The sequence below is a fragment of the Lissotriton helveticus genome, chromosome 3_1 (genome assembly GCF_964261635.1).
Source record: "Lissotriton helveticus chromosome 3_1, aLisHel1.1, whole genome shotgun sequence".
NCBI classification, from domain to species: Eukaryota; Metazoa; Chordata; class Amphibia; order Caudata; family Salamandridae; genus Lissotriton; species Lissotriton helveticus.
The window spans coordinates 344429312-344456993 of NC_136061.1; the positions used below are offsets into that span (position 1 = coordinate 344429312).

General features: G+C 47.8%; 1 protein-coding gene across 2 annotated transcripts in view; it reads right to left on the bottom strand.

The window, feature by feature from the left end:
* Nucleotides 1–27682, bottom strand: part of SPECC1 (sperm antigen with calponin homology and coiled-coil domains 1) — a 1365024-nt gene that overhangs the window by 723625 nt on the left and 613717 nt on the right. The window lies entirely within an intron of this gene.

Here is a 27682-nt window from a genome sequence, read left to right on the forward strand (position 1 = left end):
GTTTTTAAATGTTTATTATGTGTATGTGTAACGCGCATTCAAGCGAGGCATGTAGTGGCAAATGAAGTGAGCACTTGAGAGCTTTTTCAACTTTGAGCAGATTTAATGTTGGGGTGGTAGATACCATTGTTTACCGTAATGCAGATAACGTGCATTCACGTAGGGAGATCTGTTAATGTAGAAACAGTACATTGCATTTATTTTACGTTTAAATTTTTGTCAGTGTATTATGTTGACTTTATTGAGGGTGATTAATTTGGTCCTGTTTGATTTCAATTTGCAGACCCCTGACGAAGGGTCATGTATTTCGACCCGAAATGCATTGGGTGTTATGATGAAGTGGATTATCATCAAGAATAATGTTTGCGACATAAGAATGATATTATGTTGCCAATGATAACGATATACAATCGCATAAACCAATAAATGGATTTGGATAATTTTGAACGTATTGAATAAACGCAAATGAACTTGCAATAGAAAACGTCGTTTTCGTGGTGAATTTGGCGCCCAGTCTGGAGGGTAGTGTACCTAACCTCAACATTTGTTACTGATTCAGATAGGCACGCGTGTGACTACGTGCGACGACGAGGGCACCTAAACTTAGATTTGAGTAACATTAGTGTAATTGAGTGCTCGGGATACCTTTCTTTTTCATTCTTTTTCTTTTTCTTTTTCAGAATTTTAATTCTGCCAGCTACCGCACTTTTTTCCCTGGGTCATAGTCTTTTCTCCAATCTCTCTTAATTTTTTTGCATGTTTTCCTCAGTAGTGTCAGGGTATCATTGTACCAGGGGCTAGGTTCCTGGGAGCGGCACTTGCTCCAGGTTGCTGGGATAAGAGAGTAGAGTGCCCGGGTAATCCAGGCACAAAATAAGTCGTACTCTGTCTCTACATTCTAGAAGGGGCCTGGGGGTCTTCTCTAAGGAGATGGTGGCAATCCTCGAGTTTGAGTTTCCTCCTAGGACGCTTAAAAACAACTCGTTCTGTATTTTTATGAAGTTGTTCTGAAATGGGAAGGGACAATTCAACCATCAGGTGGTCAGACCAAGCCACCGGGGTAGGGATAGTCACCGTGGTAGTCTCCATGTTCGTAAATATGGGGTCTAACAGATGGCCACCCACATGGGTGGGGCTAGTGACCATTTGGTGGAGTTGAAATGCCCCTAGATCAGCGAGCAAGCTGCTGATAGTCTGGGCCTTGGTATGGTCGAAATGTAGATTTAAATCGCCAAAGGTTCTAAAGTTGGCAGTTCCCATAGCAAGTGGGCCGATTATCTCTAGAAGGGCGTTTCTACAGCCGGTGTCCTGTCATGGGTGTCTCAATAGTCCAGAAAGAGTGAGGTGAGAGCTTACAGAGATGCAAAAGCGGGCGCTTTCGCAGCCTTCTATAGACATTTTATTGAAGAGACAGGGGTAGCAAGATTTAGTAATTACCGCTATGACACCTCCCCTGGCGTCTCGATTGATCGTATGGATAAAGTTTTCAGGGGGAGGGCCAGATTTAGCTCGGCAACCACATCGTCATTGAGCCATGTCTCAGTCAAAAAGAATATATCAGGGGCTTCATCTATAATGAGGTCATATATTTCAGCATGGTGTTTGACAAGAGATCTTACATTTAACTGAAGGATTTTAAGCCGACGTTGGGAAAGGGTATTGGAGGGGATGGGGAGGAGCATGGGTGAGTGAAGTAAAAACCTCCCACACGAGCATCTGGGTGAAACACCTAGTGAGCTCCACACAAGACAGCCCACCCTGGATACCCGTAAGTATCTAGTTTTTAAAATTGTACAGGTTTGCTAGGTTTCTCTAGATGCTGGCTGAGGTAGCATCCACAACACAGTGCTACCCATATTGAAAAAAAGGGTTAGTTTTCAGTGGAAAATGTTGACACCTTCATGTGGTTTGGCCCATTTCCTGTTGCAGGCACCAAGCCTACCTACACAAGTGAGGTAACATTTTTATCGAAAGACATGCGGGAGCTTAGAATAGTGGAACATTTGTTATTACCAATTCGATTTTACTGCACTTGTGCCTTTCAAAGGTAAGCCAGTGTATAAGAAAGAAGACATTTTGAAAAATACCCTCTAAATCATATGCTAGTACGGGTACCCACAAATTCAGAGATTTACAAATAACCACTTTCCATAAACTCCATAACTTGTACCCATTTCAGAAATACATAGGTTTCCTTGATACCCATTTTTGACACTACCTATTTCGCTATATTAATTGGTCTATACCCAGTACTCAATGAAAAAACATTGTATGGTGCAGCTCAGTTGTTGGCTCTGGGTCCTTGGGTTCTTGAAGAACCTAAAAACCCTATATATCCCCACAACCAGAAGGGTCAAGTGGACTTAATGGTATATTGCTTTTGTAAAGCTGCCATTGTGACAAACAGTTACAGATTAAAATGTTGTGACAGATGGCTGTTTTTTCCTACTCATTTTCAATATTTCAACAGTTATTTCCTTGGGAAAACTTTGAGGGATACACACTATGACCCTTTGCTGAATTCGTAATTTTGTCTACTTTTCAAAAATCTATAGCTTTCTGGATCACTCGTGGGTTTCGCACTAGTTCTGCATGTTCCTATAAGCTGGGAAGATGGCGACTATAGTACAGTAAAGTGTTCATGGATACCATTTTTAGGAGAAAAAACCCCCACAATTTAGCTATATTTTGCCTATTTTCTAGATCCCCTCCAGGTGAATCAACAAACCCTGGGTACCTTTAGAATCCTCTGGATGCTCAGAAAAAGGTCGCAAATCTGGTGTGGATACCTTCTGTGAAAAAAGTTAAGGAGTCCTAACTGTGAACTATCCAAAATAGGACTCAGTAGTGGGGGAGAAAAGGCCCAGCAGCTAAGGGGTTAATGTATGCACCTGCAAGAAATAATCCCTTTATTACAGCCAGGGGCAAACAACAGTATCCCGATAAACAGAAACTCCCACTTTTTGCAAATCTACAAAATTATTACATGGCTCAGTAATAATTGTAAATTTGATGGCTTAATAATACTGACACACATGCATATGCTGCACTTAGCATGATTTATGAACCTAACTCTCTCAACTTCCAAGGTGAATGAAAGTGCAGACAGTAAAGCGCTTCAGACCTGAAGACAGCAAAACATTAACACAGACATGAATTCCTGTCATAGGTTATGTTTGTTTCAACATTCAAAGACGTGCAGTTGCGTCTTTCGGGTGCCCGATGGCTCAGATTCACAGTGTGGTGTCACACATATTTATACTTCAACATACTTCAATGTTAAAACAACAAAATGATGAATAATTGATTCTGATTGAAAAGCAACTGCTCTAAGAATGTCTTGTGATGTTTACCTATGATTTGTTTTTGACCGGTGGGGTTGGAGAGGACTGCTCTGACCTATGAAATTTCGTCTTTCTACCAGAGACGTAGCTTCAAGAGGGATGCTTGGGGCGTTGCACACCCTAATAAATGTATTTTCTGGTAATTCACTGGGTACAGTTGCTTTAAGTTGGGTATGGTGAGGTGTTTGTCAGATTTCACTTGGGATTTTTACATGCACATGCAGACAAAAACACACACACACACTTGTCTGTCGATTAAAGTTCTCAAAAATTGGTTATTTTACAAGAGTGAGTTTTAGGAACCCCTCAAATCTGCACTTTTCTCCCTTCCTACTGCTCCTTAAGCCCGATTCTACCCTGCTGCTTACATAATGTATTTTAACCAGAGGGCTAGTTGGGAAATCCACACCTCCTTCCCCAATCTTACTGGCCAGGCTACGCCACTGTTTTTTACTGTAGTATCACTCGCGGCTCCTATATAGGGGCGTTTGGGCACCGCCCCCCTGCTTTCTCACCGTGAGAGAAGGCAGAAACATTAATGGTAATAACTACCATTTATGTTTCTGCCTTCTCGCACGGCGAGAAAGCAGAAGTTCCTGGTTGGGGGTGGGAGGTGTTGCTCGAGGGCAGGAGGGAGTGGCTTGCCCACTGTTGTTCATACTGACTGTTTGGGCAGCCTGAGGCCGCCCAAACAGGCAGTATGAACAACAGTGGGCAAGCCACTCCCTCCTGCCCTCGAGCAACACCGCCCACGCTCCCTGCTCTCTATGCTTGCTAAGAAATGACCCGGGTGGGGCAGTGGCGTCGCCAATCACAACGCTGCAATGGCAGCGTTGTGATTGCTGAAGGGGAGGGAGGCTGCCTTCCTGATGACTGCAGGAATTCAAGGAGCAGGACGTCGGGAGTCGGGAGTCTCGGGATGCCGGTAAGTTTTACTTTTTTTTTTCTTTCCCATTAAACTCCCCCCGCCCCCCCCCCATCCCCTCCACGGCATGACGACCCCATTGACCCCCCCCCGCCGTAATGCCGTCTGCGACTGGAAGCAGACTGACGCTGCACTTTAGCTAGCAAGGGGTGTCGGTAAAAGCCAGTTCAGGTCCCCAGCCCAGGCCCGCCTCTTCTTCCTCCTCCTCGAAGCAGCCCACATACTCGCACTTCTAGAGGGCCGCTGTCCTTGGTTTCGTTTCCTCATCAGCGCCCCACCACTTTGAAATATCACCAACCGCGACTGTGTAGTATGCTAATGCAGTATAATATAATCTTCTCGTCGTTTTTGCCATGCGATATTAGCATGAATTAGTTATGCTTACACATATCCACAGCTTCATTTATTCATGGTTATGTTCTAATACCATGTAAAACCATTTTCAAAAATCACAATTTTTTCAAGTGTACTTCTCACTAATATTTCCAAGGCACATCTTGGGAAACAGAGATGGTTTATTCACAATTGTTTCTAATATTACTGGTATAAACAACAAAAACACGTTTAACCAGCTAGGCACAAGTACTGATGCAGAGAAAGATCACCTTGCTAGGATTTTCTGTTAAGGACAAAATGAGCACTGCCCTTCAACGGACAAGAATGGTGCACAACATGCTCCTATCCGATAGAGCAGGAAAAAGTGCACTCCTATTCGGGCTGTATGGCAGAATCCAAAATATGATTTGCAAGACTGAATTTCATCCTTTCGACACAATTCTTCTGGTTAAGTTTTCCTTTGAGGGTTTTTGGTTCAATAATTATTATAATTGCAATGCATCTACTATAAATGAAGCTGGTGGTCATCGGTAATAATTTGAGCCGGTGGTTGCCAGTGGTGGGCACCGGCACTTATTTTTCTGCATCTGATATTTCTTGAGTGCTTGAGAGGGAAAAACACACGGATCGGAAAAACGGAGGAAGAGAAAAACATCAAAACCGACCCGAAGGGAAAAAGCAGGAGCCTGTAAGAGTGAGTGAAAGTAGTCGGCAGTGTCTGGTAGTGGATTTATGACTACCAGCTGTGGTAATGGGCAGACCAAAATGTAATGGTACCGAAGTCAGCTTCCAGTAGCAGCTCCTGGAGGGAATGCTGCGGGGTGGTGGGGGGGTGGCAGGGTGGGCTGTAGTACACTCCAGCATATGGCCGATCGAAGTTAGGTAAAGAAATAAATAAATAAAACAAATTAAATTGCGTGCGTTGCAACGCCAAATGCGTTGCAGCGCGAGCTATTTAATTTGTTTTATTTCTTTCTTTCTTTACCTAACTCTGATCGGCCGTATGCCGGAGTTTACTACGCCTCACCATAACCCTCCCCCGCTCCGTCGTACCGCAACACTCCCTCCAGGAGCCGCTACTGTCACTGGCACTCTTTACTTCACAAATTAAGCACTGCGTATAATACATACTCAACACCTACTCTGTGTTTTCACTGACTTCTCGAATACTGTGGGGTGAATGGTATAACCAATTATCTTCTGGGTTTATGGCAGGCTTCTGGTCAGATCCTATTTGAGGGATGTCACAGGGAAGACGGGGGGGGGGGGGTACTGGTCCTCAACAGCAGTGGCTGATGCTTTTTGCCATTTGGTGTCAAGGGGCCGGTTCTATTATAGCTCTGATAACTGGGTCAAATTCGCCCTTTCCACACTTGACTCTCAGGGTAACGAGGGTGAGCAGTTCAAGGCGTATCAAGTGGGGGTAGAGAGTCAGAACTCAATCACAAAGTAGATGCAATAATGTAATGTCCACCCCATTTTAGAAAAATATAAGTATTTATCTATAGAGTTCTCTACAGAATAAAAACATGGAAGTATTCCTGGTGAAAGCTCAGGTGCAGACTCGCTGTGTTAAGGCATGCCAGCTTTCAAGCATTCTAGCACCCACTGATCATTCCATAGCAAATTACTTTTCAGTTATTGTGCACTGATAGCACTGCTTGACAGATTGTTCCTTCAAACTCTGTTAGCCAATGTCTCTTAGACATATGGAATAAGTGGCTCAATAAGGCTTCTTCTGAGGATTGTACCTTCTTCGCTCTACAGTCAGGAAGTCCACTCCAGCAGTCTTCCCCATTGGTGGAAGGATCTTCCTCCTTTCGTCTGGGGTGCTGATGTAGTCACTGACTTGCAACAAAGGTAGAGGCAGCACAGGACATCTGCATCTTTCACCAGGGAGGCCTCAGAATCAGGCAGTCTTTATTTTACAGTCAACATTGGTCAACCTCTCCTCTGTCAAATTTGATTTGGCAATTGGGCAGGGAGACCACAGAACCCTACCGTACACTTTAACCTTTTCTCTGCTCTTTCTAGACTGCTACTCACACCGGGTTCAATGCCTCTTCTCCATTGTCAGGCAAATACCTGTGGGACAAGACACTTCCCTCTAGCCTCTCAGCAGGCAGGCAGCTCCCAGGGCTACTGAGAAACCCAACGCTTCTTTCAGCAAGGCTGGCAGCAGCTGGTGATGTCTCCTCGCATACAGGAAAATGGCTATCAGTGGTACCAGTCCTGGAAAACAGTGGCTCTTCTCTGGCAACAAATCAGCTTGAAATGGAAAAGGTGGGGACAACTTTTATATGGTCTATTCAAGAAGGGGATGTCGATCCATTGTCTGGGTTTAGAAACTAGTTTGGCTGTTTCTTTTCATAGTTCATTTTTCCTATGCAGTCCCAGCAGTTTGTTTGTGCAAGCCGTTGTCTCCTTACAGCAGGTAGTGGCAATGGTGGCACCACGCAGGAGTACTCACAACATCAGCACAATAAGTGCTCTGCGCCTGGCTCTCATCAGCCTTCCAGGATGCGTCACTGAAAGAAAAACAAAGCCCCAAGCTTTTCCCAAACAGTACTCGTTCAGCAGCAACTCGCTCTGCTGATTCACCCTCATACCGCCACCATTAACCAAATGGCAGTGCTCCGAAAGGACTAATCAACAATCTCTTGCTAAAAACAAGTTCACATATAATTTCTACAGGTAATCCTGTCTCCATCCCTCCCACCACCCTGCTGTTTCTAGAGTTACTCCCTCCTCCTCAGGAATTCAGATATTTGCCCACTAAAGTTGTTTCACAACCCCTATTTTGTGCCACTTGAGTCAAGTAGCAGGAGAAATACACCCCACTGGTAATAGCATACATGTTGTTGACACCGTTGTTACGTTTCCTGAAACGGTCCCTGAAATATGTTTCCATGTCTGCATGTCGTGTTGTTGACACCGTTGTTACGTTTCCTGAATAGCTCTCGTAGACGTCACATGGATATCATTTGATAGATTAACAGACAAAAACCGTTTCCACACACTAACAATATCGGGTTCTTATTGTTTCAAGGCATTGAACATTTTGTGGTTAGAACTGTCTTAGGGGGCAAATAATTAACTGCCGTCACTTAGATTTATAACAATTAACTTATTATGCGGGTGAGCTGTATCAGCAAGGTGACAACCGTGAGCCAACAGTCAGTGTTTAACTGGTGTGCTGGACAGGAGGTAGTGGGGGCAAATTGATTGGGTGATGTAGAAGTTTTCTAAGGGTTGACGACAGGCGCCTCGAACTTTGCTTCCGGCTGGTCTGGATTTAGTTTTGGGATTTTTGTTGGCTACGTTTACACACTTGCCGATGCCCGGCGCAAGTGGGTAACAGCGTACGTGTGCGGCCATTTTTTGGGGCACTAGTTGTGTGATGTCTGGCGCAGAAGGGTAATGGCGCCCAGGGCCGCCATTTTCTAGGGCAATGTGTTCCCCGTTGTCCGACGCACGTGGTCAATGGCGTCGGTATTCGGCCATTTTGGGGCGCTACTTGGTGAATTCCTGCGCATGCGGCTAAGGGCGCCCGGTGCGGCCAATTTTTATGGGCAGTTTCCCATGAGATGTCCGGCGCATGTGGGATATTGAAAGTGATCTTCCCGACTCACAAGCCATGCCAGTGACCTTCAGCAGTCCTGGTTTGAACTAGCAACACTTCGAATGATAGCACTTTTAATTTCTACTAGCCTATTTGTAGTCATAGGTTAAAAAGTACATGCCAAGAAGAACTCGGTATGAAACACAGGCAGACGATATGCCGCACATAGCATGCCATCACCCTGCGCACGTGTATTGTGTTTCATATGCATAGCGCTTATGCAGCCTTCGGGGCACTCTAACGTGCTGGAAATCAGTTCTCAGTTATTCAGGTATGCAAATTAGCACATACACACAGACTCGTCCCATCCATCTATGAGTATTGCACCACATACACCTGTGCACGACAAAAAACGTTGTACGGCCGGTTTCGATCATTTGTTTCATTTTGCGAGGACATGCACGTCTATTCTATTATGTAATCCGTGTGCAAGTGTTTCTGGCTGCTGACTTGTGGAGTTGCCTCTTTTAGTCTCCTATGGAGTGGTTAGGTGTGCCTGTATTACCTTGGTTTACATGCGGGGGAATGGTATGGTCTTCTTGGTATGCGCGGTCTACAGCAGGGCGGAGAGAACTGCGTTTGCTTTCGTGAGTAGTGCCGGCCTTTTATCACTAGGACTGCTGTTTCCGTGCTGCTATATTCCCTTCGGAAACATTGCTTCAGACCCGCTATATTCCCTTCGGAAACATTGCTTCAGACTCCTTGTCCGGGCTGGAAGTGTTTCCTACTCGGTGCGAGGACACATTTGGTGCCGACCCTGGAGCATGGAAACAAGGTTCGAGCCTCAGCCGCGGCTGTATCATTTAGTGTGACTTCATTATGTACTAATAACGTAATTAACAAGTGTAAGTGCAGGAGGCGGCCAAACCTGGAGATACCAACAGCATTGGTAACAAGCATTTCAATACAATAGGTCTCGCGGGCGCCGGCCTCGGTGGCGCTTAGGGAGTTTCTGATATTGTTAGAGTTATGATCCCGTCTATTTTGCACCTCTTAGCTCGGTCCGGAGGTAGCGATTATTGGGGACGTTTTCTTTCTCCGAGGCGCCGTTCGTTGTGAGACTACTTCATCACAGGTACTTTGGCCCCGGACATGACGTATTGTCTCTTCTGCGCGTCGGGTTCCCTGGAGTCTGTGGAGCTTTAGCCGTCGGAGACTTAGGCGTGAGTCATCCGAGGGCATGGGCGGCGGGGCGTGCTGCAGAGGGCCCTCTTTACATGATTTTAGACAGGAACTCGGTCCCCGACGTAGTTGGTTGGGAGCTCCGGGGTTTCAGGCAGTTCTCGAACGGAGTCGTGCCTGGCCCGAGCGGTACCGGATCAAGTTGGTCAGGAGGCATTCTAATACATACTGAACTACCAGTGCGTCACGTGTAAGATATACTAGGACTGTACCTTCGCAGCACCTGGTCTGGATTGTTATGTGTTGTGGCTACGATAAACTAGAAGTCACATCTTAACAGGGGGCGAATGCGGCTTATTCTTTGGCTTTAGGACACTCCTACTCCAGGTGTACCTGTAATCGTAATTTAATAACGTTGTTGCTGATCACGTTTGAGTTTTATACTGAAGATTAACGAGGCTCATCTTAGTTTTGCCCTGATCTAAGTGCTCATAAAGTTTTTGTCTTAAAACGCAGCCAAAAGCAATCCTAGCATTAGTAACTCTTTTATGTTTTATTCCTTTTCACACTTCGGTTTAATCACTTCTTTCTAGATGATAGAAATGCAATTGTCCATTGAATTGTGTTTTCTGTCCCTGATTTGTACAATATTGTTACTCCTGTCGCTCTTGTTTATTACTTCTGTCGCTCTGGTTTATTGTTGTTTGTGAATTTTGCTATAATGTTTGTGGAAATAAGCGGTGACTAGCCGCATGTTTACCGTGTGTGCAACCAATTGATCGAATTCTTAACAATGAGCATAAAAAAGGTTGAGGTAATAATGCACGTCGTTCCTGCTTATATTTCATGCTTTACTGAATCTTGCATTCCCTCTGAATGTTTGCTTTTTCCAGGAGGTTGGGTTACGTTTTTTCCAGGCAGCATATTACTCTTTTCTAGAACATAGTGTGAATTGAGTCTTTAACGGGGCACAACTGTAAACATGCCTCCTGTGCAGCGTACTCCGACCTCTTCGCGCCTGCCGCTACTGCTTCCATTGTTCTGCTCTGACACCAAACAACACTCACATGAGTCGATCTTCGATTCTGTCGCATTCCACCGCAATTTCTCATAATGGCTTAAATGCAGATCGCGAGGCGTCCAAGCATTCCTTACGGTATATTCCAACCCCGTACTTCTCATGACGCAATTGCGTGCCAGTCTGACTTCCTCAAGGTTGCCTTATGACTGTGAGCAATGGAGTACAATTCCTCCATGCTTTCCGCGGGAAAGGGTGAGTCGCATTGTGTTTCAGACGTTGGAAGCCCCTGGATTCAAAGTTCCTATACGTTCGTAAAGCGCGCTTCACTCAAATGGGGTGACAGGGGGATGTTTGAGCGACTATGATACAATACGGGTTTGTATATTAGTTATTTAATGCGATTTTATATAGCGCGAACATTACTCGAAGGGTCAGAGCGCTTTACTAAAGAACCAGTTACAATACTATGCTCGCTTCTTTGGTTAAGAGTTCTCGAAGTAACCTACTGTATTCTGCAGCGCGTTCAATGGGGGTAACTAAGGCTCCCTCCGCGCTTCTTTTGTTCGGAGATCTCAAATATTGGCATCTCTACCTCCATGAGGAATCGATAGAGATGCGAATGCGTCGCTCTTCGCGCGCCTGGCTAATATAATATGCACGGGATCAAGCCAGGCGGATAATGCCGCATCAATTATTAGCGGTTTGGCTGCCCAGGCCAGCGCGCATAGCTTCACGCAGCATGGGACAGGCAGCCCGTGAACAGCTATGTAAAAGTAATTACAAGGCATGATGTATTGTTATTCTTATATTGGTTTGTACCACAAACACGTAGGTTAACCTTTAAGGAAATGTAATTTAGTTTAACTTTTAAGGAAATCAAATTTTAGGAAGAAAACAGCATTGTGCCACGATGACAGTTATTCAAATTGGTTTGGGCCTAGACCAAAAAAGCATGTCCATTCTCACCCGCCGAATCTGGGCTTCTCGTATCTCACCAATGCAGGGCAGTAAAGAAGCGGTGCATTACGTGGCTTTCCCCAAATGGAGCAGGCAGGGCCCACACTGTTGCAGAGAACTGACAGCGAAGTCCGCGAGGCAGCCCTGGGGTGGCGCCAGATCCGGCCGTCATTACCGGCCACGCGTTTTGCCATACCCGGCCACCATTACCGGCCATACGGCATGCAATCATCAAAGACAGCAGTTAGTTTCCCCAGTCCCACAGGGGAGGGACGCTGCTGGGAGGATTAGCTGTAAACTGATCAGCAGTTGATAAACACGATGACGTGAGTTCAGATAATATGACTTACAGGACATCCCTTGTTCATGTTGAACATTCAAACGTGGCCATCCATTTGAGCCTGGTACGTTATAACCGGTAGGACCCTTGCGTGTAAGCGTGGCCATTTGTCCCACACTCTTTCTTGTTATCAGTCTATCAGTCTTACTACTTGTATATCACTCTCTACTTCACAATCTCTCCTGCTCGCCTTCACGTCACCTACTATTGCGCCTTTTGCAGCCAATCAGCGACCCTGTTTCAGGCCGGTCGGGTGATTGCTTTTCGATATGGGTCAACTAGAGTTTAGGGCCGTAAACGATGGGGTCTTCATAATGTCGTTCGTTGGCTGTAATTTGGAGATTCTAAACTGACCTGTGTCATAAGTCTTTCCAGACACTCAAGAGATCGGTCAGATCGTGTCCAATTGTTCTCATGCCTGCAATCACTTCATGACACAAATTTATGTACGTGTTGGTCCTTGAAAACAGGCGAAGGGAAAACAGCATGGGCAGTTTGAGGAACATGCGAGGCAGTTGGAACACAAACCAAAGTGTGCACAACGAGTAAATTTGTTCTTTCAGATCACGCCAAATACAAAAGAGTACCACACACAGGTGCAAGGATAATACTGCAATAAATGCCAAATACTTCACAGGGACTGCACCACCCTTTCCAACGCAGGAAGGGGAGCGCTTGGAGGTAACATGCACACGATACATGGACATACATTGCGTAAGGGGGTGATTACAGCAGTATACATGAGGGGTTACATGAGACGGCGAGGGTTCCAAGGGATAAGAGTACCACCACCTGTCAGGTGTATCTGCCAGGCCATGCTATAACCATTCAGGTAATGACCTTGCAGTGTTTAGCCAGGACATGCACTGTCATAATTGTTTCGGCTACTGTGTTCACGCAGCAAGTAATTAATCCTGATCCAGGGTGACTTCCATAATGCTTCGCTTGCTTGGTCACATATCACGGGTTATCCAGCACCAGATACAGTAAGGCAAATAGGCACTGGCCGAAAACAGATTACGCTTGTTCATTAAGCAGATAGTAAGAAAGGTGTACTACTATGACATCTTGAAATAACTCCCTTAAGTTCCCTGAGGGAAGGATGGAGCATGAAGGCGAGGTCATGGCACTTGAAAGGCCTCTAGCAACTATACCGCTACAACATTACACGGGAAGGAGGATTGCGGAAATCCATTGCATAATGACTACTATGCCGTGCCCGCATTATGGTTTCATATTACAAAAGAGTACTAAACACAAGTACAAGGATAATACTGCAGCAAAAGGGCAGTGACTTAGGTTAGTCATGCCTTGACTTTGTTCATCCTAAATATAATTACAGGCACTGTATGATTGCCAGATGTTCTTTCTCTGTCCTGGCACTTACCCAAATAACGTTTGATGAAGCACTATTCGTTCCTTATAGCACTACTCTTCTCATTACAGGATGGTAGAGCGCTTTTAGTAACATGCACATTATACAGGTCAATACATTGCGTAAGTGGGTAATCATAGCAGTATACATAGTGTTCATGTGACGGAGAGGGTCACAAGGTACAGGAGTCCCATATCCTCCATAGTCCACGGTGGTATGTTAGAAGGATTCTAGTTAGGAGCTGCAAGTAAAGCTATAACAAATAATAATTTAATAAGTCATCTGTCGATACATGATGGCTTTTCACTGCAGGCATCAACGTTATGCCTGCCATACCCATCTCTTTCAAGTGCGTGCAGGTTCAGATGGGGCGTTACCATGCGACAACGGGGTATCCAGTATGTAATAAAGCATTTTGAGGCTCAAACAAGTACAGCACCCTGTGTACAAAGGCGTCTTGTCTACCTGTACCTACGGATCCCCATATGAGGTGCGGCTTCGTGCTAAGGGCGTGTCTAAGAACGGTTGTTAAGATATCTCCATAGTGGTTGGCAAAGGGGACTATGATAGAGGTGCATGAAACCAAAGGGGAAGATGATAGAGGTGCACGAAACAGTGTCAGAAAGTAGATAGGTGGGTGGGGGGCTCTGTCATCGACGGAGGCCTCCTCCAGAGCTGTGGCGGAGTACAGGGCGATCTGGAAGCAGATGGACAGTAGGGGTACCTCTGCGGCAGAAGGATACAGTCTAAATACCTCTGCCTGGCACAGTAGGGTGCCCGAGCCAAGAACCTGGAGCCGAGGGGGTTCCAGGAAACAGCGTCGGCGCCCCGTTAGTCCTTCGGGCGGTCGGGGGGCCTGAACCGACCGGGGGTGTGCCTCATCTCCCGCCCTGACAGGGGGGGCGGGAGTCTAACGAAATAAAGTGATAATGTACTGCACCATCAGAGCATCGCCTCGCCGTGCAAGATGGCTCCTTGGGCATGCGGGTCAGCGAGAGGCTGCTGCATTGGATCGCCTGTAAGATGACCCACCTATCAGTACCTGTGTTGTACGCAAATAAACCTGCACCACTGGTTTCCCACAAATATGTCTCATGAGTTTCCTTGGTATGTAAGTGTAACGTGCGCAGGGCGAAGCAAGCACTGATGGTGTGGGCACTATGCCGCTGGCAGCGCGACACGAAGGGGAGCATGGGTGGGACAGCGCCCTAGTCCCACACGTCGGGCGAGCGGAGCCTGAAGCGCGTGCCCCCCTGAGCCGCCCCCCCGGCCAACAGCCAATGGGGAGGGCTCTCCTGGGGACGGGGGAGGCGCTTCCGGGGGATATGTCCAGGCCCAGCAACCAGGCTCGGCCTTTCTTTCCCGCACCTAGTCCTAGGCTGCTCTGCGCTGTAACCCACCCTGAACCCTGACCCAGCTGCAGAGCCGTTGGCACAGTTTTGAATACCTTAATGATCTGTTTTATGTTGCAGGCGGAGTCACAGGGCGATCTGGAAGCAGATGGACAGTAGGGGTACCTCTGCGGCAGAAGGATACAGTCTAAATACCTCTGCCTGGCACAGTAGGGTGCCCGAGCCAAGAACCTGGAGCCGAGGGGGTTCCAGGAAACAGCGTCGGCACCCCGTTAGTCCTTCGGGCGGTCGGGGGGCCTGAACCGACCGGGGGTGTGCCTCATCTCCCGCCCTGACAGGGGGGGCGGGAGTCTAACGAAATAAAGTGATAATGTACTGCACCGTCAGAGCATCGCCTCGCCGTGCAAGATGGCTCCTTGGGCATGCGGGTCAGCGAGAGGCTGCTGCATTGGATCGCCTGTAAGATGACCCACCTATCAGTACCTGTGTTGTACGCAAATAAACCTGCACCACTGGTTTCCCACAAATATGTCTCATGAGTTTCCTTGGTATGTAAGTGTAACGTGCGCAGGGCGAAGCAAGCACTGATGGTGTGGGCACTATGCCGCTGGCAGCGCGACACGAAGGGGAGCATGGGCGGGACAGCGCCCTAGTCCCACACGTCGGGCGAGCGGAGCCTGAAGCGCGTGCCCCCCTGAGCCGCCCCCCCGGCCAGCAGCCAATGGGGAGGGCTCTCCTGGGGACGGGGGAGGCGCTTCCGGGGGATATGTCCAGGCCCAGCAACCAGGCTCGGCCTTTCTTTCCCGCACCTAGTCCTAGGCTGCTCTGCGCTGTAACCCACCCTGAACCCTGACCCAGCTGCAGAGCGGTTGGCACAGTTTTGAATACCTTAATGATCTGTTTTATGTTGCAGGCGGAGTCACAGGGCGATCTGGAAGCAGATGGACAGTAGGGGTACCTCTGCGGCAGAAGGATACAGTCTAAATACCTCTGCCTGGCACAGTAGGGTGCCCGAGCCAAGAACCTGGAGCCGAGGGGGTTCCAGGAAACAGCGTCGGCGCCCCGTTAGTCCTTCGGGCGGTCGGGGGGCCTGAACCGACCGGGGGTGTGCCTCATCTCCCGCCCTGACAGGGGGGGCGGGAGTCTAACGAAATAAAGTGATAATGTACTGCACCGTCAGAGCATCGCCTCGCCGTGCAAGATGGCTCCTTGGGCATGCGGGTCAGCGAGAGGCTGCTGCATTGGATCGCCTGTAAGATGACCCACCTATCAGTACCTGTGTTGTACGCAAATAAACCTGCACCACTGGTTTCCCACAAATATGTCTCATGAGTTTCCTTGGTATGTAAGTGTAACGTGCGCAGGGCGAAGCAAGCACTGATGGTGTGGGCACTATGCGCCTGGCTCTCATCAGCCTTCCAGGATGCGTCACTGAAAGAAAAACAAAGCACCAAGCTTTTCCCAAACAGTACTCGTTCACTAGCAACTCGCTCTGCTGATTCACCCTCGTACCGCCACCATTAACCAAATGGCAGTGCTCAGAAAGGACTAATCAACAATCTCTTGCTAAAAACAAGTTCACATATAATTTCTACAGGTAATCCTGTCTCCATCCCTCCCACCACCCTGCTGTTTCTAGAGTTACTCCCTCCTCCTCAGGAATTCAGATATTTGCCCACTAAAGTTGTTTCACAACCCCCATTTTGTGCCACTTGAGTCAAGTAGCAGGAGAAATACACCCCACTGGTAATAGCATACACACACACACGGGTGTCTTGCTACCATGCACCATATATGCACACTACATTCACACAGGGATGCCAGCACAAGGTCTGGTCATTACATTTGAGTGGACTGTTACCCAATTCCTTAAACGGGTAAATAAGTCTGTTCAGTTACTAATCACTCAAAACATGGTATGCGGCCTCCATCACTTTCTGTACATGGCCAGGACCACCGACTATAGTCTAGTCCAGAGAGCCCAGAGCATTCTTTTCATGCACCACTGAGAGCAGGGGCAGACCAGTGGTAGAAGTAGGTGGGATCGGAGGGGCACGGTGTGCCCCTACTTTCAAAAATTATTTCAGTCCGTTCCCCTACTTCTTTCTTTCAAAAAAGCATTGCGGGACGGCAAGAACAGTCATACTTGAAAACGATAACTTTTTCATTCAGCTTCCAGGGGTGGCTCACATTTCTCTGTTGAACTCCAGAGGCTGCAGCAGCCCCTCCCTGAGCTCGCACAGACTGTGGGCAGGCCCATTGAGGCCGCCTTCTGATGTGCCAGTGAGATCGGAGTTGGTTTCCCCAAACAGAGTACTGTGGGGAACTTGCCCCCTTGTGCAAATTGTCAATGTTGTACACAGAGTGAACAGGGCAGGAGCAGTGACCGGACAGAAGAGACGACAAGAAAGGAAAGGTGATGGGGCTGGAGAGGTGACCAGGCAGGAGAAGTGATGGGCAGAAGAAGTGATGAGGCAGGAGAAGTGACTGGGCAGGAGAAGTGACGGGGCAGGAGAAATGACGGGGCAGGAGAAATGACGGGGCAGGAGAAGTGACGAGGCAGGAGTAGTGACAGGACAGAAGAGGCGACAGGAAAGGAAAGGTGATGGGGCAGGAGAGGTGACGGGGCAGGAGAGGTGACGGGGCAGGAGAGGTGACGGGGCAGGAGAGGTGACGGGGCAGGAGAGGTGACGGGGCAGGAGAAGTGACGGGGCAGGAGAAGTGACGGGGCAGGAGAAGTGGCGGGGCAGGAGAAGTGACGGGGCAGGAGAAGTGACAGGGCAGGAGAGGCGACAGGGCAGGAGAGGCGACAGGAAAGGAAAGGTGATGGGGCAGGAGAGGTGACCAGGCAGGAGAAGTGACGGGGCAGGAGAAGTGACGGGGCAGGAGAAGTGACGGGAGAAGTGCACGGGCAGGAGAGGTTGACGGGGCAGGAGAAGTGACGGGGCAGGAGAAGTGACGGAGCAGGAGAAGTGACGGGGCAGGAGCAATGACGGGGCAGGAGCAATGACGGGGCAGGAGAGGTGACGGGGCAGGAGAGGTGATGGGGCAGGAGAGGTGATGGGGCAGGAGAGGTGATGGGGCAGGAGAGGTGATGGGGCAGGAGAGGTTACAGGGCAGGAGAGGTTACAGGGCAGGAGAGGTTACAGGGCAGGGGAGGTTACAGGGCAGGAGAGGTAACAGGGCAGGAGAGGTAACAGGGCAGGAGAGGTAACAGGGCAGGAGAGGTAACAGGGCAGGAGAGGTAACAGGGCAGGAGAGGTAACAGGGCAGGAGAGGTAACAGGGCAGGAGAAGTGATGGGGCAAGAGAAGTGACAGGAGAAGTGCACGGGCAGGAGAGGTGCACGGGGCAGGAGCAGAGACGGAGCAGGAGCAGTGACAGGAAAGGAGAGGTGACGGGGCAGGAGAAGTGACGGGGCAGGAGAAGTGACGGGGCAGGAGAAGTGACGGGGCAGGAGAGGTGACGGGGCAGGAGAGGTGACGGGGCAGGAGAGGTGACGGGGCAGGAGAGATGACGGGGCAGGAGAGGTGACGGGGCAGGAGAGGTGACGGGGCAGGAGAGGTGACGGGGCAGGAGAGGTGACGGGGCAGGAGAGGTGACGGGGCAGGAGAGGTGACGGGGCAGGAGAGGTGACGGGGCAGGAGAGGTGACGGGGCAGGAGAGGTGACGGGACAGGAGAGGTGACGGGGCAGGAGAGGTGACGGGGCAGGAGAGGTGACGGGGCAGGAGAGGTGACGGGGCAGGAGAGGTGACGGGGCAGGAGAAGTGATGGGGCAGGAGAGATGACAGGGCAGGAGAAGTGATGGGGCAAGGGAAGTGACAGGACAGGAGACGTGACTGGGCAGGAGAGGTGCACGGGGCAGGAGAGGTGTAGGGGCAGGAGAGGTGTAGGGGCAGGAGCAGAGACGGGGCAGGAGCAGTGACGGGGCAGGAGCAGTGACGGGGCAGGAGCAGTGACGGGGCAGGAGCAGTGACGGGGCAATAGAAGTGACAGGGCAGGAGATGTGTTGGGGCAGGAGATGTGTTGGGTCAGGAGCAGTGATGGGACAGGAGCAGGCAACAGGAAAAGAGAGGTAATGTGGCAGGAGAAGTGATGGGGAAGGAGATGTGACTGGGCAGAAGCGGTGATTAGGCATGAGCAGGAGGGGTAACCGGGCAGGAGCAGTGAATGGATAGGGGCAGTGAACGGATAGGAGCAGTGAACGCGGCAGGAGAAGTGATGGGACAGGAGAAGTGATGGGGCAGGAGCGCTGATGGGGCATGAGCCAGAGTGCTGACCGGACAGGAGCAGTGAACGGGCAGGAGCGGTAATGGGGCAGGAAAAGTGACGGGCAGGGAAAGTAACGGGGCAGGGAAAGTAACGGGGCAGGGAAAGTACCGGGGCAGGGAAAGTAACGGGCAGGGAAAGTAACGGGGCAGGGAAAGTAACGGGGCAGGGAAAGTAACGGGGCAGGGAAAGTAACGGGGCAGGGAAAGTAACGGGGCAGGAAAAGTAACGGGGCAGGAAAAGTAACGGGGCAGGAAAAGTAACGGGGAAGGAGCAGTAACGGGGAAGGAGCAGTAACGGGGAAGGAGCAGTAACGGGGCAGGAGAGGTGACCGGGCAGGAGAGGTGACCGGGCAGGAGAGGTGACCGGGCAGGAGAGGTGACCGGGCAGGAGAGGTGACCGGGCAGGAGAGGTGACCGGGCAGGAGAGGTGACCGGGCAGGAGAGGTGACCGGGCAGGAGAGGTGACCAGGCAGGAGAGGTGACCGGGCAGGAGAAGTGAAAGGGCAGGAGAAGTGACAGGGCAGGAGAAGTGACAGGGCAGGAGAAGTGACAGGGCAGGAGAAGTGACAGGGCAGGAGAAGTGACAGGGCAGGAGAAGTGACAGGGCAGGAGAAGTGACGGGCGTAGGATCAAGACTGATTTGCATATTGCTGGGTCCAAACTGGAATGGCATGGTGAGCAAAAAAACAATGGATTTAGACCCAGATCTCTGTACTGGGGTGAATATATGACATTGTTCTGTATTCTGCCCATCAGTTATTTTTGCTTTTGTCACCCCGAGTGGGACAGGTAGGCCCGGAGGTGGGTCCCGTGCTCTCCATGCCACTGGAATCAAGCTATCCTGGCCAATGAGGGCTGAAAGCCCGAAACCGGTCCTATGATGCTTGTTTCCAGTCCAGGGGGGACCTGGCCTGGCAGTTCGGGCTGGAATGTTCCCATTAGGCGCAGGATCAAGACTGATTTGCATATGGCTGGGTCCAAACTGGAATGGCATGGTGAGCAAAAAACTATGGATTAAGGCCCAGAGCTCTGTATTGGGGTGAATGTATGACATTGTTCTGCATTCTGTCCTCCAGTTGTTCTTTTTACTATATTATGATTGAGCAGCCAGCTGGCTGACATGAATATGAAGGAGCCTTTGTGGGTTTCTGTGAGTCTAGATTCTCCTGAAGAGTCCCTTTCACTTCTGAGCCCTGCTTAACACATGTGTACAGGAGGAGCCCTGTATTCATGTCTTCAATGTTTGAGACAAAATACACTCCTGGATATCTGAACAATGAGAGTAAAAGCATTAAGGAAACACGTCGTTACTGCTTATTTCGCACGTGTTACATAAAAAGCATTCCCTATGAGTGTTTGCTTTATCCTGAATTAAACCTCAAATAAACATGTTTACCCATTGTTTGATTTAAATTCGGTCCTGGGCCTGCATCGTGCACACAGCATTTTGTGTGCAGAGGGCAAGTTAAAATCACAATATTTTAATTTGCAATTGGGTCACTCAGGGCAGTAGTATATGACCGTTACCATGTAGGGGAACATTCCCTTCCCACCACGTCAGAATGCCCCACACTATCCATCCTGCAAACTACGGGCTAGTGAGAGCCTGTCTGGTCTCTTTGCTCTGTGACTCACCAGGGAGCCCAAAAGGTTAGGTTGCCAAGTAAGACCTACTGGGTTGTCCACGAGTTCCTTGGCATGCAACTATCAACATTGTATTCACTCATTCCAAAGGAGAGAATGCATATCTTGTGTTCACAAAATTGCATGAGGTAAATCACCCCGCACAGATCTAATTTCACAGAGCTCATCTCCTAGGATATCAAATTATCATTTACGTGAATAGGGAGACTTTTTGGAAGGAAGGTGATAGTGCAGTAGGCGGGAAGAACGTTGTCTCTTCAAAAGTAGAGTGTGAGGGATACAGGGGGGAATCTCGAAAAAATGATAAAATTACGAATTTTAGATCACACTCAGAGTATGATAACACATTTTAATTATGTGCAAAATTTCAAACTGGATGGTATTGGTGACTCTTATTTTTCAAGTTGTTGTGGAACATCTTTTTAGAACAAAACAAAGAAACCCTGGTCGGGACGTCTTTTGTGTGGATCCATCCACTTCTTCCCAGGATAAAAACTAACATTTGTGGTGGGACTGGAAACATTGCAGATCCCCGTTAGATCTTTGCATTCTATGAACACATAATGCCAAGTTAATCAATATGCAAACAAAGCAAAAAGAGAAAACTATACACACAAGAGGTACCTGGTACAAAGACGAATAACCATTTATTTTGCATTTCAAAAATGTTATCATAAAAGATAAGCACAAAAAACTTAGGTAACACTGTACCATTCATTGGTAAGAGAGTACACATGGCCCAGATTAGGCGGGATGTGAAAGTGGCTCTGGAACGGAACCAGCCGCAACTCACGCACTTTCACTCTCTCTTTCTCTTTTTTTATTAAGGGCCATTATAGATCACCGAGTCATGAATGCTGTGGACACAGATTACTTGAAGTAACCTTCGTTCAGTATGGACTGGCAGGCTCACACACACGTGAGGACAATGGATTATGAGTAGTAGACTTCTTTTACAGGTCGCTTCAGAGAATCCACGAAGGTTGTTGAGTACCACTGTACAGGAGAGAAAGTCAAGTGGTTGTAGGAACATCTGGCTAACATCTAGGCTTGGCCCATCCAGACGCAGGCTTAGACGAGGGTATTGACCCTTTGTGACAGAGTACTTAGAGCAGGTTATGAGCATGACCAGCACTACTCTCCGACAGAGGCATATGGTCAGATGTGGTTATGAATGCTTAATAATAGTATTGCAACAACTGTGAGGATAGATTACCCACTCTGAGGGAAATAAATAGCCCTGATGGAAATGTTGTCAACTAGTGGTTGGAAAAAAACAGAAAGAAAGAATAATGATGAGGCAAAGATTAAATTGACAGAAACCCGCTATACCCGAAAAAGAGATCGCTTCACAGGGACTGTAAAAATCGGCCTTCGCTCTTAAAAAGGAAGTTCAAAGCAGGCTGTTTTGCTTTATGGACGTCTTCACTAAAGCAGCCAACCAGAAGGTGTATGTGAAGTATACGGTTATGTTATGTTATGTTATATTGGTATTTGTAGCGCGCACAACTCCTCTTGAGTATCCTTGCGCGAAATTAACAAACTGATGGCAAGAAAAGTGAATTAATAGGCCTGTGTAAAAAGATGAGTTTTAAGGAGTTTTTTAAAACAACTTAGGTTCTGAGTGTGACGTAACACCGGGGGGAGGGCATTCCAGAGGATAGCTGGTTTAACTGAGAAAGACTGGCCGCCCATCCTAACTAGACAAAAGCGGGGGACTATCATTAGTCGCTGGGCAGCTGACCTTAAAGATCGCTGAGGGATGTAAAAAGCCACTCTCCTCTTGATGTAGGGGGGGCCAAAGTCATGTAAGGCTCGATGTGTTAGGACAAGGGCCTTAAATTGTATCCTCTGGGCCACTGGCAGCCAGTGGAGCAAGCCCATTTGTGATCTTATGCTGGTTTGTTTAGAAATGCCGAGAAGAAGTCTTGCTGCAGCATTCTGGAATGGTCCCATGTAGGGGATCGTTTGCGCCTTTAGAGCATCTAGAGCGCACTGGGCGTGGCAGGAGTAAGGCAGCCGGCCAGAGGCCTGGGTCTTTTCTGTTCATAGATTGAACAATCTTATAAATGGTGCCTCAAGTGCATTGGTTCAAAATGCAAAGACATACGCTGTGCTTGGTGGCATGACGATGACATCAGAGAGGACAATTACTGCTCATTTAAGTAAGTCCTTAGAGCTCTCCTTCAGTAATGCCTTTCTTGCCGCTTCTCCCTTCTTATAAGGTTGCATGCCATGGTCAAGGGGTGACTTTTGGAATAGCAGAAAGAACGAGAGCTGGAGTGTTTTGGGGTCACTTGTAAACCATATAAATTGCCATAAATGTATTTTTGAAGACTAGCCATGCCTGTGAGTGGGTAAATAGAGATTGGCCATGCCAGTGAGTGGGTAAATAAAGATTGGGAAAGCCTGTGAGTGGGTAAATAAAGATTGGAAATGCCTGTGAGTGGGTAAATAAAGATTGGCCATGCCTGTGAGTGGGTAAATAAAGATAGGCCATGCCTGTGAGTGGGTAAATAAAGATTGGCCATGTCTGTGAGTGGGTAAATAAAGACTGGCCATGTCTGTGAGTGGGTAAATAAGATTGGCCATGCCGTGAGTGGGTAAATAAAGATTGGCCATGCCTGTGAGTGGGTAAATAAAGATTGGCCATGCCTGTGAGTGGGTAAATAAAGATTGGCCATGCCTGTGAGTGGGTAAATAAAGATTGGCCATGTCTGTGAGTGGGTAAATAAAGACTGGACATGCCAGTGAGTGGGTAAATAAAGATTGCCCATGCCTGTGAGTGGGTAAATAAAGACTGGCCATGCCAGTGAGTGGGTAAATAAAGACTGGCCATGCCTGTGAGTGGGTAAATAAAGACTGGCCATGCCTGTGAGTGGGTAAATAAAGATTGGCCATGCCTGTGAGTGGGTAAATAAAGATTGGCCATGCCTGTGAGTGGGTAAATAGAGATTGGCCATGCCTGTGAGTGGGTAAATAAAGATTGGCCATGCCTGTTAATAGGCATGAATGGCAACTATATGTTTTGAACCTAGAATACTACCTACAAGGTTTGTCTTTCAGCTTCAGAGCCTGCAGGAGGTACTGATCCTGTCTGGGACAGATGAGCTGATGCAGGAAGGTGTCTTCAGGCTGACACTGCTTGGAGGGCATGTGGGCCGGTGCAGATGAATGATGTGGAGAGGAGGAAACCTTGGTTGGAAACTCCCCACAGACAATACGGTAGTGTGTGTTCATGTCTGAGTGACACACAGATGAGATGTAATCACAGGGGGTATATTTTAGTTTGTACTGAATTTGTGTAATGGGCCATGTCACTCGCAGGGCACCCTTGCTGTGTGGGTAAATGTGTCTGCACGAAGGTAACTGGAAGAGGTAATGGAAGACATCTTCATACTCAATGCATAAAAGTTTTTTTCCTTTATTCGAAACGCTCACCTATTGGATTTAAATGTGCTTGTTTCAGATGCAGCAATATTTCAAATAACAGGCGGCACATGAATGACTGATGACAAGCCCTGGCTCCTGTTAGTGGAGAGCCCTCGCAGAGGGTGTCAAATGGCCCAGTCAGTGGACTCCTGGCTCTTCATTGTAAATGAAATGCTGCTGTGTCCATTCTAATACAGTATTTAAAGAAGTTGATTATTGAACTTCCAAGGCTTTTAGTACAAATATCCATTGTAAATGCATTTTGTCCAAATATAGATTTTGACAGGTATGGGTAACTAGTCTTCGAATCTGGGACTCAAAGCCAATGCCTTAACCATTACACAAAGTCTGCCTGAACCAATGAATGAATTTACCATATTTATGGAAGAGGTTTCTTTTTTGCACTCCTTAGGTAATTATAGAAAAGTTTGAATTTTCTGTATGTTTCTACACATTCCGAGCCACTGCACCTTCTATTAAAAAAACTAACATATTAAACAGTTTCTAATATCTTTTTTCAACAAATATCTAAGAGCTTTTTTAATGTGTTTAATTTTGAACTACATATTCTATTTTTATTCTTAAAATTTGCAAACATGCTCTCTCTTTCATATGAAAGAGATATGCACCAATGTTTTAAGTGGTTTGTGAGAAAGGTGATGGTGTGCCAATGTATTTTAAGAAATAAAGTACCCCCGCCAAACATGATAAGGATATTGCAAGTCACTTTGGAGTTCAATAATCTTATAAAGGAACTCGGCCTTCGGCCTCGCTCCTCTATATGGTCATAGAACTCCTTGGAGACTTGCAATATCCTTATTTGCAGGGCAGGAGGTACTTCAAACTGTCATACGCTCATATATGGCTCTCTATTCTTATAGAGAGTTGACATTTATTTCTGAAAGTTATGAACGAAAAAAGTTGAGGGATGCTCATAAGGTTTATGTGCAGAGGTGAGCTATCTGCCTTCCCTCTATGGCCCCCAATTCCTATGGGGGAAATACAGAGAAAATTGTTGCTTATTTTACTGTGAGAAAAGTTAAGTGCTTGCACCGAAGGCAAGCGATACAGATGGACCAAGTTCAAAGGGTTCTTCCCCAGTGTGGCTCAATGGTTAGAGCGGCAGACCCTGATGCAGAGGTCTAGCCTGGGACCAGGGTTCAATGCCTCGGCGGGTCTTGGGCTCAAAAATTCCACAGACCTGATAATTCTTGCCTTGGTGCCTCAGGCCAACCTGGAGTCCCACTCTGCAACTCTGGGCAATAGCTTGCTTAATCTCCACAACGGCCCCCACAACGCTAAGGATGCCTGGCCTCCACCTTGGGGGTGCCCAGGAGTGGACACCTCACAGGGAAAGCCAGGATGGGTTCCACAGCGGTATTCGTACAAGCGCCTTGAGACCCTTACGGGTGAGTAGTGCGCTATACAAGTATCAATTTACATTTACATTTACAACCCAGATTTATCAATTAACTAGTAGGTAATCCCGTCGAGCAATGAATAAGTGACTAGTGTGCCATAGAGGTGGGTGAATCACTGAAAGCTCGAGCCGGGCTCGAGCCTAAAGCCTGGCTCGGTCTCAACTCGAGGTCAAGTTAGATCCTCGAGTCCATAACATGCCAAGTTTTCATGTGGCTTGTGCCTGCCACCCTCACTCTTCCCAGATTTGTGGTGTCACAGCCAGCACTGCAGACTTTGGTACTGGGGAACCAGGTTTGAATAGCGACATCTCAACATCCTGTGAATCCAGGCAAATCCATTTATCTCCTGCAACTGAAAAAAATGAATGCAACCTTGTGAAATTTAACTGGTGCTCATGTAAAGCGCTTCAATACCTTCCAGTCGAGATTGTGCTATATACAAACTGCACAATAATGCACAAAGAGGTGAAAACAAAGCATTAATATAAAAAGAAGAGAAATACATACTCATTTATTGGCCGATTTCCACAAAGTGAAACTAGAAACCATAGATAAATCTTCCTGTTCTTAACAATCACATATGAAAGCACTTTTAAATAAGGGAGTTCAAAATACTAGCTGTACAAAAGCCTAATGTGTTTGATTGAATCGACTATAATGCTTATTACCATCTGGGTCACATACAGTGTTCCCATGACAACTGTCCTGCCTGTTTATTCACAAATGGCACTGTCACCAGTGTGGGGACAAGGGCAGGAATGGGGGTCTAAATTCATGTTTAAAAGCTCAGGTTCAAAAGCTCATATTTAAAAGCTCCCACTTTTAATAAGTACTTCTCAGTGTAGTGCTATATCGTGACATATCATATTGAAGCTTCCATGTTAAAGAAATACACTTTTTATTTTATTTTGAAGAGACCACAATATCTTACGTGCTTTGTTGTATGATTTACATACCAAACATTTTCAGGGTTGGGATCGTGCACGGGCTCTAAGAGCCAAGGCAGACCCTCAGTTTGACTCTGGCTGGCTCGGTTCTCCTTTATAATTTGTTGGCTCGCCGACCTCAAGTATGCAAGCTTTTGTTATTAACTTTTACTAGCGTCGAGTCACCAGGATAGAGGGTGAGCCGCGAGATGTCGCGGCTGAACCAGATTGCAAAGCTTAATAAACCCAAGAAGTATGGATTCCCAAGATCTGAATGTTAAGGCAGATCAGACCTCCCTTGACAGACACGATCCTCGGTGTGCTGGGCGTTCCCCGGCGCTCAAGATGTCGCTGACCGAGAGGGCGGACCGGGGCACGAGTCGGGGGTCCACGCGGGTGGACCGCGTCCCCCCCACTACTTTCACAGGATGGATACCGTACACCCTGCCAAGAAGTTGGGCTTCACTAAAAAAGATGCTCAATTCGTCCCGATGTAATTTCCAAACACCGGGACACATTCAGCAGCGTCTGCACGTAGTGGTCTGCTTTCAATCACAACAAAGTGCAGGCAGGGATGGGGCTCTCCTATTTCTGACTCCTGCTGGCCCTTAACAAAGGCAGAGTCTCAGGGTCATCAGGCCTCCTTTTGTTGGAGTTTCCTGGCTGGCAGCAGTCAGGAGCCTCACACCTGCAAATGCAGCAGAGGGGAAACAAAGGCTCACACCTTATTAGCACTTCACACATACTTAGGAGAGGCAGCTTTTCACTTTGTTCAGGCTCTGTTTAGGAGATATGCATGCACTGTTAGAACATCAGATGTGTTGATCTTTCCCAGTATTTGCACAAAATAAATAGCATTTATATAGGCTTACTACTCTTAAGGAGGCGTTGTAATAATTTAAACATCACAATTTCTTTTAAAGCACTATGGCTATAGAAAGCTTAACACTGAAAAAGGTAACATTGTTTTATGTGTAGCGTAGAAAAAGTGAATCTTCTGCCTAAATCAGGAGGGTTTGCAAGTATACTCGAAATGTGCTCAAATGTACTCATGATACACCTGCTGAACATGTATGTGACAGCTTAAGCTCTGATATCACTTCTTGTGATGCCAATTCCTGTGATGTCACTCAAGGCTGGCTTTAGTGCTGGTGGCGCCTGGTGTGATATTTATTTTTGGCGCCCCCACACCCCATGACTGCCATTTCGGATTCCTTCACTACCACTGGGCAAAAGTGCCCTTCTTCTCTTTAATCACAAGTTATTGCTAAACTCATCACCCCCCCCCCACCCCCAATGATGCCAGCGCCCCCTCCAACAGTCAGCGCCCAGTGTGACCGCACCAGTCACGCTGCCCTAAAGCCGGCCCTGTGTCACGTGCTGTGATGCCACGCGCCGCGCTGACACACGCTGCGTTGCCACTTGCATACTGATTAACTGAGTTAGTCCCCCCCCCCCACCACTTTTTTTTTTAGGACTTGTGCCCTGGGACGGACAGATTGAGCTTTAAAGTTCCATTTTAACCAGGCCTCACGGGCAGGTCCGGCCATGATTTGATATCGACGAGGAACAGGTTTGTATGTCTTATTTCAGG